This window comes from Mauremys mutica, chromosome 3 (assembly GCF_020497125.1).
Source record: "Mauremys mutica isolate MM-2020 ecotype Southern chromosome 3, ASM2049712v1, whole genome shotgun sequence".
Lineage (NCBI taxonomy): Eukaryota > Metazoa > Chordata > Testudines > Geoemydidae > Mauremys > Mauremys mutica.
In genome coordinates, this window is record NC_059074.1 from 124,754,511 (window position 1) to 124,769,932 (window position 15,422).

Genomic DNA, 15,422 nt, shown 5'->3' on the forward strand with positions numbered 1-15,422 from the left:
CCTGAAGATGTGCAACACCACAGTTCTGTAACTCAACTCACTTCAAGCATGTTGCAGATGGGACCTATTGGTAAAGAGCATCACTGACCAAAGAGTATTTGCACTCTGTGTGCATGTGGCAGGGAGGGACAGGAAAGGAAAAGAGAGCGGGCAAGTATTCTGACTATCTATAACTAACGTCACCAAATTACTTACCACGACAAGTCCAATTAAAAGAAAAAAAAATCTGGAATTTTTCCACCTTATGTATTTTGAATTTCCCACTGAAATTAAAGTCTTAGGCATCAACAACAGGATAAACCAAACATAGGTTGAGTGGAATTGTCTGGGCTAATCCCTAAACCACCACGAATGTAGAGTTTAAATACCTGGTTTAGATATATTTTTCTTTGTAGACCAAAACCAACACACACACACACACACACACACACACACACACACACACACACACACACACAGTTTAAATATCCACTCCCCTTTGCCGATAACCGGAGAGCAGCACCATTTTAATCACACCAAACGGTGAGAAAAGATTTTTAAGAAATCTGAAGCCTTGTTTAACTGTGCCACTTAAAACTTCCCTGGCTGGGTGTGACATCAGACAATTCGGCATATCCCATTAAGTCCATACTTTTTTTTGGTATACTGCAGTTTCCTGAACAAATTCCTTTTTAACCAGTGCTAAACGCTGACTGACGTAGACAGACAGACAGAATAAAAGTTGTGGTGGTACATTGTTGTGGGTTTGGTTTCATAATGTAGTTTAGAGTCTGTAGTTAGTTGTTTTACATGTTTACCTTACATGCAACTGCTGCAGAATAGTACTGAGGAGTTCTGTGAACCCAGCCATAGGGTTCATCTGAAACTTGGACTGTAGACTCGATTCTCCTCACATCATTTATAATGATTTTAAGCTTGTGCTACTCCTATTAACTTCAGTGGAGGTGCTCCTGATTCAAGCAATGAAAACTGAAACTAGAAGTCAGGCCCTGTGTTTTTATACAGAAAAAAATTAACTAGTGGCATTGAAATGGTAACCAAGGGGGCTAAGTTAGCTCATTGGCTTTCAGACCTGGACATACAGGTTCAAAACGTGCTTTCAGTCACAGATGAAAAGGTTAGTGTCCCATCCGAAACTGCAGGAGGACACTGGTTCACACAACACAATTCAGTAACCATATTTCACACTTAAAACACTTTCAGCTTCAAAGTCTTTTGCAAACTTTAACTAATTTCAGCATTTCCCCAAGGTGGGGCAGGGTAGACAGAACAAAGGCACCATAAGTCTCCCTTACATTGTTCTGCTTACTTGGTTGGATCAGGAGTGGGCATGATTGGTTTTATTTTCCTGAAGGGCAGCTCAACTCTCAAAAGTTTGGGAAACGTTGAACTAGTTAACCCATCCTCAAACTCCCCTGCATTATGATTCTCTTGTACAGATAGTGAAATTGAGGGAAAGTGGTTAAGGGCCACATTCTAATCTCTGTACTAGTAACTCCAGTGCTTTCAGTTTTATACCTGTGTAATCAGAATCTAATCTCAGAGGATCCAATTCTGTCATCCTTATACTGTGGGTACATCCAGACCTTGAGCAGATTCTCACTGAAAACAGAGCGTAGCTGCTGCAGTGCAAGCAACAGGGGAGGCTAGCCACCCCAGATACATGCCTTGGGTCTCAGAAGGGTATGTGCTTGGGGTGGGGGTGTCTCCTCGAGCTGGGAATTGTGTAGACAAAGTGTAGTGTAGACATACCTGCAGAAAAGCACTTCAATCTGAGAACATGCCTAGTGGTTTCAATAAGATTATCCATAGAGCAAGGTGGTATTTGCTGTTTGTAGCAGTGAAATAATCAGGCTCAGAAAGAGCAGGGAATAGTACTGACAATTTCTTAGCCTCCAGTGTTAGGTTTAGACCCTGAGACTAGGCTTCTATCACAGCAGGCAATTTTTGCTCAAGAAAGGCCTGGAATTAGAGGAGTGTTGCATGTCAGGACCGAGACCATGTCTACACGAGCGAGCTTACAGGGGTATCGCTGTACCAGTACAGCTGTGCCACCGTAAGCTCGCTCGTGTAGCTGCTCTATGCTGACGGGAGAGAGCTCTCTCATTGACATAAAACCACCTCAACGAGTGGTGGTACCTATGACAGCGCTGTGCACGCTAGTGATTATGCCAGTGAAACCTGTGTCATTCAGGGGTGTGTTTTTTCACACCCGGGTGACATTAGTTTTGCCAACATAAGTGGTAGTGCAAACATGGCCTGAGGTGCATTGACAAACCAGAAAAGAGCCCCAGGACAGTTGAGCCCTGCCCTCTACCATCACAAAGAACCCTATCATACAATCACACTCAAATTTGTCCAACTCTTTCAAAACAAATTAAGTTGTTTGCCCCACAACTCCTACAGGGAGACTGTTCCAGACCTCACTCCTTTGATAGTTATAAACCTTCTAATTTCCAACCTGAATATTTCATGGCAAGTTTATACCCTTTCGTTCTTGTGCCAACATTGGCCTTTAGCTTAAATAGCTCTTTACCCTTCTGGGTCTTTACCCCTGTGACGGGAATGACTCCCCACGCTAGCGCCTCCTGCTGGCTGTCCCATGGATTAATTCTGCTCGCCAGTGCGCCTTCTTTTGGTGGGTATCTCCATCACCACTTCTGCTCCTGGACCTATGTTGTTCCAAGGATAATTTTCAGGACACAGCCCTCTGCTGTGCCACACTCTGTGTTCCCCCCTTCCAGGGGACCTGCAGTCCACTGTCCAGCCACTCTCTCAGTAGCAACCGCAGCCCATTGTCTGGCCACTTTCTCAGTGGCGAGGGTGGGAGGGACCCAGGCCCACCCACTACTCTGGGTCCCAGCCCAGGGACTTTGTAGTAGGCCACTGCTTGTGGCACTCCCTCTGACTCCTCAGTAGATTTCCCTAGGCCATTCCCTGTGGCCCCAGCACCCTCCTTGCCCTTGCCTGGGAGCCTCAGCCTGCAGGTCCCTGCAGCACACCAGGAGCAGCTGTTAGCTCCCCGAGTCTCTGCCTGAAGCACTGCTCTGTCCAGGGTACTTGCTGCCATCAGCCTGCAAGGCAGCCAGTCCTCCTCAAGATCCAGGGAGTGATGAACCTGCTCTGCCTTGCAGTTCTTCTTATGTAGGCCTGCCTAGCCCTGATTGGCTGCCTCCTGCGCAGCCTCCCGGTGGCTCTATTAATCTCTTAGAGCCCAGTGTGGGGCGGGCACCCTATGACAATCCCTCAATATATTTATAGAGAGCAATCATATCCTCTCTCCCCCTTCTTTTTGTGAGACTAAACAAGCCTAGCTCTTCCCATCTCTTCTTATAAGATAGGCCCTCCATTCCCTGATCATCCTAATAGCCCTTCTCTGCACCTGTTTCAGTTTAAATTAATCTTTCTTGAGTGTGGGCGACTAGAATTATACACAGTATTCCCCAGGAGGTCTAAATAATGCCTTGTACAATTGCATTAATACTTCTCTCTCTCTCTACTGGAAATGTCTTGCCTGATACAGCTTAGGATTGTCTTTACCCCTTTCACAGCTGCATCACGCTGGGGCCTCAGTCATCCTGTGATTGCGCTCCCCCCGTCCCAGGTCTCTCTCCTCGTCCGTCACTTCCAACTGATAAACCCCCACATTGTAGCAAAAATTCTCATTAGCCTAAGTATACGACTTTGCACTTGTCACTATTGAATTTCATCCCATTTCTCTCTCTCCAGGCTTCAAGGTGATCCAGATCTTCCTGTACAATACCCTGATCCTCCTCTGTGTTCACCATGCTGTCCAGCTTTGTATCAGCATCAAATTTCATTAGCACGTTCCTACTTCATGTGCCAATATCAATAAAAATATTAAACAAAATTAGTCCCAAGACCGATCCTTGAGGAACCTCAGAAGTAACCTTCCTCCAGCACAATAGTTCACCTTTTGGCACAACCTATTGCCTTCTCCCCATTTATCCAGTTCCTTATTCACCTTACAATTCTTGTACTAATCCTCATCTTTCCTAATTTAACTAATGATTTGCCATATGGTATGGTGTCAAATGCTTTACTGGAGTTCAGGTGTATTAGATCTACTGCATTTCCCTTATCTAAAAAAATAGTCACTTTCTCAAATAAGAAAATCAGATTAGTTTGGCAATATCGACCTTTGGTAAATCCTTGTTACATTACATCCCCTTTAACTCCATGAATTTAATTGTTCTTTCCTTCAAAACTTATTTTAAAGCCTTGAATAGTACTAAATTCAGACTAACAGATTTGTAATTGCCTTTTTTAAATATAGATGTGACATTAGCTATCCTCCAGTCATATCGTGCCAGCCTCAAACAGATAGTTTGATTAGCAATCTGATATGCCAGTTCTTTTAGTAGTAGTTGTTTGTGCGGCATGTGCAACAGAGTCAGAACGTACAGAAGGAAAGCGAAGTCAAAGAAATGATTTTTTGATTTAGTTCTGCATATGGTAAAGTCGACAGCCATTGTTCTCTCTTCTGGTAAAGAGGGCTGTAAGCTACCTCTATTTCCTGTGACAGTCCTGTCCCATGAGCTGACAAGCCTCAGTTTCCTTGGGCCAGTCCAATCTGTTGTGAGGATCATCATTTTAAGGTTGCTGAGAAATAAGCCAGGGCCAATCCCATCGAGGAGGTTGAATACCAGGACAAATTCTTGAACTGGATTTTCTATTCAATGGGGTATCAGTGATGAGTCAGAGCAACTAGGCTGATGCATTGTTCAGCAAACAGGCAGATGCATTTTGTTTCAACTAGACTCTTTCTGGGTGTGTGGCTTCAATCATGGAGGTCACATATCATGGTGTCTGGGCCTATATCTGACAGACTGGGAAACAATCTTGGGGCCTGTTGCAGATGGAAGTGGATATTTGTGACCCAGCAATCTCTTAATGGCCGTTGGCAAGAGGGTGCAGAGGGGTTACAGGAATCACCTGAATCTAGTGTGTACATTCTAATTAATCAAAAAAGTCATGTGAGGTCTCAAATAAAAGCTGGTGTCACAGTAGTTATCCCTATCATCACAAACACATGTATGGATATTGTGCAAGGACTTATGTATATGTACTGAAAAGATGTTCTTAAAGTCTGTGTCTGGGGATTGGTCACCAGAGAATGTGAAAAACAGATTTTCTGTCAGATAAGAAATGTATATCCATCTGTTTACGTGTAAATTGAGTTTTGCCTCATTCAGAATGGGCCTCCTAACATCAGTCTGAACTAAATGCAAATGAAGGATTATAAGAACTTCAGAAAGAAACAGGAAGAGAAAAGACAGTGGGGGGAAGAGAACCTTATCTTGAAGTGCATATTAAAGGTTTTCTTGAGTATATTTTTGAGGACAAAGAAGATGCCCAGGCACAGTTCCTTGATGAAGTAAAAGGACCGTTGTTTTGCTTCATGAAAAAGTGGTCTCAATAAGGCATGGTTGAAAATGCTACAGAGAACTTGGGTTGAGACAAGTTTCTTCAGACAGGAGGTTAACCTGTTAGTTGTGTTTAGTCTCTAGAAAGTGATTGTGATTTTATTTCACAGTAGAACTTCAGTGTTACAAACCACACACCTCATTTGGAACCACAATCAGGCAGCAGAAGACACCAAAAAAAGAGCAAATACCATACAGCACTGTGCTAAACGTAAACTACTAAAAAAATAAAGGGAAAGTTTAAAAAAAAATTTGACAAGGAAAGGAAACAATTTCTGTGCTTGTTTCATTTAAATTAAGATGGTTAAAAGCAGCATTTTTCTTCTGCATAGTAAAGTTTCAAAACTGTATTAAGTCAATGTTCAGTTGTAAACTTTTGAAAGAACCACCATAATGTTTTGTTCACAGTTACAAACAACCTCCACTCCCGTGGTGTTCGTAGCTATGATGTTCTACTGTATGTGTAACCATTTATTTCCAATGTTCTAATTCACTATTATTTGAACATCTCTTCTTTGATAATAGATATATTTGTAGTGAAAACAAGAATGAGTTTGAGTGCTTTGTGTTCAGCAGAGTTGTGTACTAAGGTATAACTAGCAAGCTGGTGTGTACTGCTCCTTTGGGACCAGCAGGCCTGGTAATTCTCTGAGCATTCAGCAGCTAAGGGGCTGGACACTGCAGGGAATGCTCTGAGGAGTCAGGGGTTGGTCTGTGCCTGCCACTACCTGCGCAGAGAGAGCAAGGTCTGTGTCAGGGTCTGGAAGGCAATACAGTTGTGCTGCCAGAGGCTGGTGATTTCAGGAGCTGATCCAGAGCAGGTACAGACAAGACTGGTTCACACTAAGGGCAGGTGACAATGAGGTGTCTCATAACTCTGGGTACCCAGAGAGCATCATGACAATTCACCATGGCTATTTGAGCATGCAATAGTACTGAGGAATCCAGAAGGACCCCAAAGTTTGTGGGCCAATTTAGTAATTGGAAGGAAGATGCCCATGTTATCGGGGGTGATATAGAGAAGCCAAGTTCAGCTTTAGCCTGGTCCTCTTCACCCAGGAGACTATTTTGGCTGGGCACTGAGAAAACTATTAGAAGGTTCTGTTTACATTTGATATTAAAGGAAAAGTAGAGTGTACTGCTGGCACTTTATATTATGTTGTCCCAACCGCTCTCCCAGTGGCTTCAATAACAGGGGAATAATATAGCAGGAAAGACTGAGCCTTATCAGCCCCTGCAGGTAAGGGCTTTGGAGAGGGAAGAATAGTTGCCCCCCAGTGACCTCCTGGATTAGGTCTGAGACACAAGACCTGAGTTGTTTCAAGTCATCTCCATAAACTCCTGCAGGTTCTTGGAGGTGAGCGAGGGTATTTGTGTGATAACTTTATCAAATACCACAGAAAGGACCCGTAGGATGAGTACTGATGCAACTTCTCTTGTTTATGGACAAAAGGAAGTCACCCAGCAAAGCTACAAGTACTGTCTCTGCATTGTGTTCTGGCCCAAAGCCTGACTGGGAGGGACCAACTATACTGACAGGTAACAGGTGATGTTGGAGACTTTTCCCCCAGCTTCTTCATTAGCTTGCCTAAAAAAGTGAGGTTATTTAGTGGGTGGTATTTTTTCCTAGTGTCAACCGATATTGACTATACTGCTGGTTGGACCACAGCTGGTTTTAGGGCAATATGTAGACTCCCTTCATTGAAGGGGACAGTAGCAATCTATGTTAGGGCTTCTCTACCATTGAAACGCTACAGTGACACAGCTGCAGGCCCCACTGTAGCGGGTTCCCCTTTGCTGTAGTTATTCCACCTCCCCAAGAGGCAGTAGGTAGGTTGATGGAAGAATTCGTCCATCAACCTAGTGCTGTCTACAGCAGGGATTAGGTTGGCTTAACTATGGTGCTCAGGGGTGTGGATTTTTCACACCCCTAAGTGACATCACTGGGCCAACCTAAATGTTTAGTGTAGATCAGGTCTTAGTCAGGTTCTCAGGCATTCTCTACCCTCTTTTTGAAGTCCTAGGTGGTGGTCTCAACTGCCATCTATGCTTTCACATAACCTATTTGTGGATTCTTTATTAAAGCAAACATGGAGAATGTCAAAAATCTAATCATTTATTTGTGTTTTTTAAAAAGCAGTTCTGCTAGGATAGATAAGACCATTCTCTTATTAAATGGCTATTGAGTGCTTAATAAAAGTCTAAATAAAAACAAACCGCTTAGCATTCCACCTTAGCACTCCACACATCTTAGATCAGAGAGATAGCTATTAAAATTTAACAGTGGCTCTTGGACCATAGGACAGAAGTATCTTCTTATTTCCAGATCTGAGACTACGCATGCACCCAGATTATGGAACAGGGTTGTCTTAGAAGCAGGCCTCCTAATAGGAATCAGAGACAGTGTTACATTCTGGTTAAAATGCAGATCCATCTCACAATGGAAAACTATACTTCTTTTGACAAGGCAACCCTAGTCAGCTAGTGATCCCAAACTGGAACGAATGCAAGTACAGATGTCAGGCCCTGAAAGCTAAACACATTAATATAACAGAGCCATTAGACTCTTCTGAAATTTAGGAATCTGTGTATGATTATTCATATTTATGAATATATTCATTAAGAGAATTGGGATGTTTAATGTGAGTTGGTTTATTCATAAAAGACATAAGAAAGGCCGTACCGGGTCAGACCAAAGGTCCATCTAGCCCAGTATCTGTCTACCGACAGTGGCCAATGCCAGGTGCCCCAGAGGGAGTGAACCTAACAGGCAACGATCAAGTGATCTCTCTCCTGCCATCCATCTCCATCCTCTGACGAACAGAGGCTAGGGACACCATTCTTACCCATCCTGGCTAATAGCCATTTATGGACTTAGCCACCATGAATTTATCCAGTCCCCTTTTAAACATTGTTATAGTCCTAGCCTTCACAACCTCCTCAGGTAAGGAGTTCCACAAGTTGACTGTGCGCTGCGTGAAGAACTTCCTTTTATTTGTTTTAAACCTGCTGCCTATTAATTTCATTTGGTGACTTCTAGTTCTTGTATTATGGGAATAAGTAAATAACTTTTCCTTATCCACTTTCTCAACATCACTCATGATTTTATATACCTCTATCATATCCCCCCTTAGTCTTCTCTTTTCCAAGCTGAAGAGTCCTAGCCTCTTTAATCTTTCCTCGTATGGGACCCTCTCTAAACCCCTAATCATTTTAGTTGCCCTTTTCTGAACCTTTTCTAGTGCTAGAATATCTTTTTTGAGGTGAGGAGACCACATCTGTACACAGTATTTGAGATGTGGGCGTACCATGGATTTATATAAGGGCAATAATATATTCTCAGTCTTATTTTCTATCCCCTTTTTAATGATTCCTAACATCCTGTTTGCTTTTTTGACCGCCTCTGCACACTGTGTGGACATCTTCAGAGAACTATCCATGACGACTCCAAGATCTTTTTCCTGACTCGTTGTAGCTAAATTAGCCCCCATCATGTTGTATCTATAGTTGGGGTTATTTTTTCCAACGTGCATTACTTTACATTTATCCACATTAAATTTCATTTGCCACTTTGTTGCCCAATCACTTAGTTTTGTGAGATCTTTTTGAAGTTCTTCACAATCTGCTTTGGTCTTAACTATCTTGAGTAGTTTAGTATCATCTGCAAACTTAGCCACCTCACTGTTTACCCCTTTCTCCAGATCATTTATGAATAAATTGAATAGGATTGGTCTTAGGACTGACCCTTGGGGAACACCACTAGTTACCCCTCTCCGTTCTGAGAATTTACCATTAATTCCTACCCTTTGTTCCCTGTCCTTTAACCAGTTCTCAATCCATGAAAGGACCTTCCCTCTTATCCCATGACAACTTAATTTACATAACAGCCTTTGGTGAGGGACCTTGTCAAAGGCTTTCTGGAAATCTAAGTACACTATGTCCACTGGATCCCCCTTGTCCACATGTTTGTTGACCCCTTCAAAGAACTCTAATAGATTAGTAAGACACGATTTCCCTTTACAGAAACCATGTTGACTATTGCTCAAGAGTTTATGTTTTTCTATGTGTCTGACAATTTTATTTTTTACTATTGTTTCAACTAATTTGCCCGGTACCGACGTTAGACTTACCGGTCTGTAATTGCCGGGATCACCCCTAGAGCCCTTTTTAAATATTGGCGTTACATTAGCTAACTTCCAGTCATTGGGTACCGAAGCCGATTTAAAGGACAGGTTACAAACCTTAGTTAATAGTTCCGCAACTTCACATTTGAGTTCTTTCAGAACTCTTGGGTGAATGCCATCTGGTCCGGATGACTTGTTAATGTTGAATTTATCAATTAATTCCAAAACCTCCTCTAGTGACACTTCAATCTGTGACAGTTCCTCAGATTTGTCACCTACAAAAGCCAGCTCAGGTTTGGGAATCTCCCTAACATCCTCAGCCGTGAAGACTGAAGCAAAGAATCCATTTAGTTTCTCCGCAATGACTTTATCATCTTTAAGCGCTCCTTTTGTATTTTGATCATCAAGGGGCCCCACTGGTTGTTTAGCAGGCTTCCTGCTTCTGATGTACTTAAAAAACATTTTGTTATTACCTTTAGAGTTTTTGGCTAGCCGTTCTTCAAACTCCTCTTTGGCTTTTCTTATTACACTCTTGCACTTAAGTTGGCTGTGTTTGTGCTCCTTTCTATTTGCCTCACTAGGATTTGACTTCCACTTTTTAAAGGAAGTCTTTTTATCTCTCACTGCTTCTTTTACATGGTTGTGAAGCCACGGTGGCTCTTTTTTAGTTCTTTTACTGTTTTTCTTAATTTGGGGTATACATTGAAGTTGGGCCTCTATTATGGTGTCTTTAAAAAGGGCCCATGCAACTTGCAGGGATTTCACTTTAGTCACTGTACCTTTTAACTTTTGTCTAACTAACCCCCTCATTTTTGTATAGTTCCCCCTTTTGAAATTAAATGCCACAGTGTTGGGCAGTTGAGGTGTTCTTCCCACCACAGGGATGTTGAATGCTATTGTATTATGGTCACTATTTCCAAGCGGTCCTGCTATAGTTATCTCTTGTACCAGCTCCTGCGCTCCACTCAGGATTAAATCTAGAGTTGCCTCTCCCCTTGTGGGTTCCCGTACCAGCTGCTCCATGAAGCAGCCATTTAAAGTATCGAGAAATTTTATCTCTGCATTTCATCCTGAAGTGAAATGTTCCCAGTCAATATGGGGATAACTGAAATCCCCCACTATTATTGGGTTCTTAATTTTGATAGCCTCTCTAATTTCCCTTAGCATTTCATCATCACTATTACTGTCCTGGTCAGGTGGTCGATAATAGATCCCTAATGTTATATTTTTACTAGAGCATGAAATTTCTATCCATAGAGACTCTATGGAACATGTGGATTCGCTTAAGATTTTTACTTCATTTGAATCTACACTTTCTTTCACATATAGTGCCACTCCTCCCCCTGCACTACCTGTTCTGTCCTTCCGATATATTTTGTACCCCGGAATGATTGTGTCCCATTGATTGGTCTCAGTGGGGGGGAGGGATAGCTCAGTGGTTTGAGCATTGGCTCAGTGGTTTGAGCATTAGCCTGCTAAACCCAGGGTTGTGAGTTCAATCCTTGAGGAGGCCACTTAGGGATCTGAGGCAAAAATTGGTCCTGCTAGTGAAGGCAGGGGGCTGGACTCGATGACCTTTCAAGGTCCCTTCCAGTTCTAGGAGATTGGTATATCTCTAATTATTAAAAAAAGTCCACCAGGTTTCTGTGATGCCTATTATATCTATATCCTCCTTTATCATAAGGCACTCTAGTTCACCCATCTTATTATTTAGACTTCTGGCATTTGTGTACAAGCACTTTAAAAACTTGTCCCTGTTTATTAGCCTGCCTTTTTCTGATGTGCCAGATTCTTTTTTATGTGACTGTTTATCATCTGATCTGGCCCTTACATTATACTTTTCAGTCCTCTGCTCCTGACAATAACCTGGAGATTCTCTATCATCAGACTCTCCCCTAAGAAAAGTCTGTGTCCGATCCACACACTCCTCTGCAGCAGTTGACTTTCCCCCCATCTCCTAGTTTAAAAACTGCTCTACACCCTTTTTAATGTTTAGTGCCAGCAGTCTGGTTCCACTTTGGTTTAGGTGGAGCCCATCTCTCCTGTATAGGCTCCTCCCATCCCAGAAGTTTCCCCAGTTCCTAATGAACGTGAACCCCTCCTCTCTACACCATCGTCTCATCCACGCATTGAGACTCTGAAGCTCTGCCTGCCTACCCGGCCCTGCGCGTGGAACTGGGAGCATTTCTGAGAATGCCACCATAGAGGTCCTGGATTTCAGTCTCTTCCCTAGCAGCCTAAATTTGGCTTCCAGGACATCTCTCCTACCCTTCCCTATGTCATTGGTACCTACATGTACCACGACCACCGGCTCCTCCCCCGCACTACACGTAAGTCTATCTAGATGCCTCGAGAGATCCGCAACCTTCGCACCAGGCAGGCAAGTCACCATACGGTTCTCCCGGTCATCACAAACCCAGCTATCTATGTTTCTAATGATCGAATCTCCCATTACTAACACCTGCCTTTTCCTAGAAATTGGAGTTCCCTCCCCTGGAGAGGCAACCTCAGTGCGAGAGGCAACCCCAGCACCATCTGGAAGGAGGGTCCTGACTACGGAAAGGGTTCCCTCTGCTCCCATTGACTGCTCTACTTCCCTGGGCCTTTCTTCCTCCTCAACAGCACAGGAGCTGTCTGAGTGGAGGTGGGACAATTCTACAGTGTCCCGGAAAGCCTCATCAACATACCTCTCTTAGCTCCAGTTCCGCCACCCTGGCCTCCAAAGCCCGTACATGGTCTCTGAGGGCCAGGAGCTCCTTGCACCGACTGCACACATACGCCACCCGCCCACAGGGCAGGTAATCATACATGCAACACTCAGTGCAATAAACTGGATAGCCCCCACTCTGCTGCTGGGCTTCTGCCTGCATTGTCTCCTAGTTAATGGAAGAGTGGTTTACAGAAGGGAGCTTTGAAATGTGGTTCGGTTTATAGGTTTTAGGGGGACCACAGGGAAGGGGTTAGGGCTGGCGAGGGACTCCCGCTCCCTTCCCACTCCCCTTCTAAACTCCCTTGCGAAACTCCCTGTTAGCAGCCCCTGGTTGCTTGTGCGTGGCTTTATAAAGTCCTGGCCTGAGTGAATGCCCCGCCCACTGATTAAGGCTCAGCCAATTACCAGAGGCTTCGAGCTTTCAAACCTGCCTCCAACTGCCAGCCAGAGCACACGGTCCCTCAAACAAACAACCAAACAAACAGACTGACAAACACAAGCTCAGCACACAGCAAGTAACCCCCAACACACACACAAACACACACTACAGACAGTCACTTACCCCACAGATGCTGTATTAGCTCCTCCTTCACCTGGAGAACTCCCTTGCGAAACTCCCTGCGAAACTTCCTTTGCATGGGGATTATAAAACAATTATAAGAGAAACAGCTGCATATTAGGGGACAGTATTTTCACCCAAAAGTTCAAACTTGTCCTAACAAATGCTGAATCCATGATGAAAATCCCAGCCATCTGGAAAACTGTAACAGTATCAGTGAACTTCTAAAATGTTTTTTGTTCAAATCTGAGCCGGACACTGGGAACAGGCCAAAGATGTAAAAGTGATAATGTGTCAAATTCTGGGGCCACACAGGATGCAAATGAGAACTGAACTTGTTCCAAAGTGCTTACTTACTACAAACCCCTTGAATAAGCAGCAACAGTGAAGCCATGATGTCCAATCACAATCCTAATATTGCATGGATATCCTGAAATCTTACAGAGATTATTTATTAAGTGGATTATTTTTTATGACCCCATTGAATTCCTATTTTTCCCCAATGCTCTTCCTGTATTGTCTGCTGTAATCCTCACTTTGTTGGCTTTGTCGTACTATGAAACACATACACACACAAAAAATAAAAAATCACTTGATACGTCAGTACTCAAGGAAGAACGAGTGTGTGATCTCACTGCTTGTTCAAGACGTACTCTTTTTTCCGGTCCAGATTTGAGACGTACGTTCCTCCAATTCCAACAATGTGATCTTATCACAGGTATTTGGCTTGCATTCTACACTTTCATTTTTATTGTGTGGGTTCTGAGTCTCTGATGCAAACAGTCTGCCAAACATCCTCCCTCAACTGCATATGATTTCCACCCCCCCTTTCAAACTCCTCCATGCAGTGCACTCTAGAGTCACTCTGGCTCGAGCCAGCTCCCATTGTTTTCATGTCAAGGGCGTGAGAAGGATCTTTTTGCCAGAGCAGCAGTTTAAAGAATAGGCCTTGAAAACATACTTGCTGTTTGCAGAACAGCAGCTATCAGGCTCTTCACAAGGCCAGAGATGAGGGACAGTTCCCCCCCCGCCCGTGGTTTATTTAAAAAAAAAAAAAGGGCAAATGGAACTAAATGATAGGACCAATGTTATAACACTAACACACACACACACACACCCCCACACACACACCCACACACACCAGAACTACGCAGAGACACCAAAACCAAAGTCTTTTCTGGAATGGCACATATAAGGGGAATTGCCATAGCAGATTAGCCTACAGCTCCAAGTTGGCTGGTGTGCCGACTCCAGTAGAGATCAATACCTGATGCTTCAAAGAAAGTGTGTGTTTGGGGATGACAGAGGGAGATAATAAATTTAAACTAATTGTTCAGTGTCAAATACAGGGTATGAGGAGTTTCTCCCTAACCCATGCAGACGAGCTTTAGTATTAAGCTGTTAGCTTGCTTAGGCAGAAATGTTACTACAGGTCATAAAACATTGTCCAAGCCTTTAAAAAAATAAATACATCCACAGTATTTCTCATTTGTCTAATCCTTCTGTGACAGCAAATTCCTTAATTTGAGTGTGTGTTCAGAAAGGAAGTACATCCTTTGATTTGCTCTAAATTTACTACACTAGCTTCATTAAACACATCCTTGTTTTTTTGCATTATACAACAGGAAAAAATAGCAGGACACGATAATTTTTCACTCTCTCCATAATTTTTTTTTTGATAACTACTCGCCTTCATACTTTTAAATGTCTCAATCCCATCTCCTTTATCTCTTCTCCTTTCCACGTCCTCATTATGTGTAAATCCTATCATCCTTCTAGAACAACTCTTATCAGCGCTTTAACTTTTCCAATCATTATTAATTTTTTCTTAAGAGGTGACCAAAATGAGAGACATTATTCCAGGCTATTGTGAGTCTATACAATGTCACCTTATATTTTCTAGCTTAATTTTTATCCCCCTTTTTAATGCAGGCAAGTATCTTAGCAGCATTGTTAACGGCTGATATGCCCACCACAAACATCTTCCTTGAGCTACCCACAGTGAACCCAAGATCTTTTCCTTCAAACAATCCTGGAGCCCATCAAGTGTCCATGGGCAGTACAGACTATTTTGCCAGTATGAATTAGCTTACCCTGTTCTAAGTTAAGTTGAATCTCTGTTGTGTTACTCAGTCCAAGAAGACATTTACATCCAAGTTCTCACAATTCTGCACATATATTACTGACAAAACACTTTTGTGTTAACTCACTTCACTAAAGGCATGATCCAAAGTTCACTAAGATCAATGGGATTCTTTCCACTGACTTCATGGGTTTTAGATCAGATCTCAACTTACATTCTGCTCCCTCCTCTAAACCAGTGGCTCTCAACCTTTCCAGACTACGGTACCCCCCAGTTACACCTCATTTAAAAACTACTTGCTTATAAAATCAGACATAAAAATACAAAAGTATCACAGCACACTATGACTGAAAAATTGCTGACTCTCTCATTTTTAACATACAATTATTAAATAAATCAATTGGAATATAAAGATTGTACTTGCATTTCAGTGGATAATATATCGAACAGTATAAACAAGTCATTGTATGAAATTTTAGTTTTCACTGATCGCATTAGT

General features: G+C 42.8%; 1 protein-coding gene across 7 annotated transcripts in view; it reads right to left on the reverse strand.

The window, feature by feature from the left end:
* The window catches only part of PDE10A (phosphodiesterase 10A), a 605,978-nt gene that overhangs the window by 381,772 nt on the left and 208,784 nt on the right, over window positions 1–15,422 (reverse strand). The window contains exon 1 of one of the 7 annotated variants that reach the window (XM_045008724.1): window positions 12,844–12,859. The exons of the other annotated variants lie outside the window; for them this stretch is intronic. The gene's annotated coding sequence lies outside the window, so the exon portion shown is untranslated. Of the gene's footprint in view, window positions 1–12,843; window positions 12,860–15,422 lie in introns of those variants that run through there. 7 annotated transcript variants of the gene reach the window in all.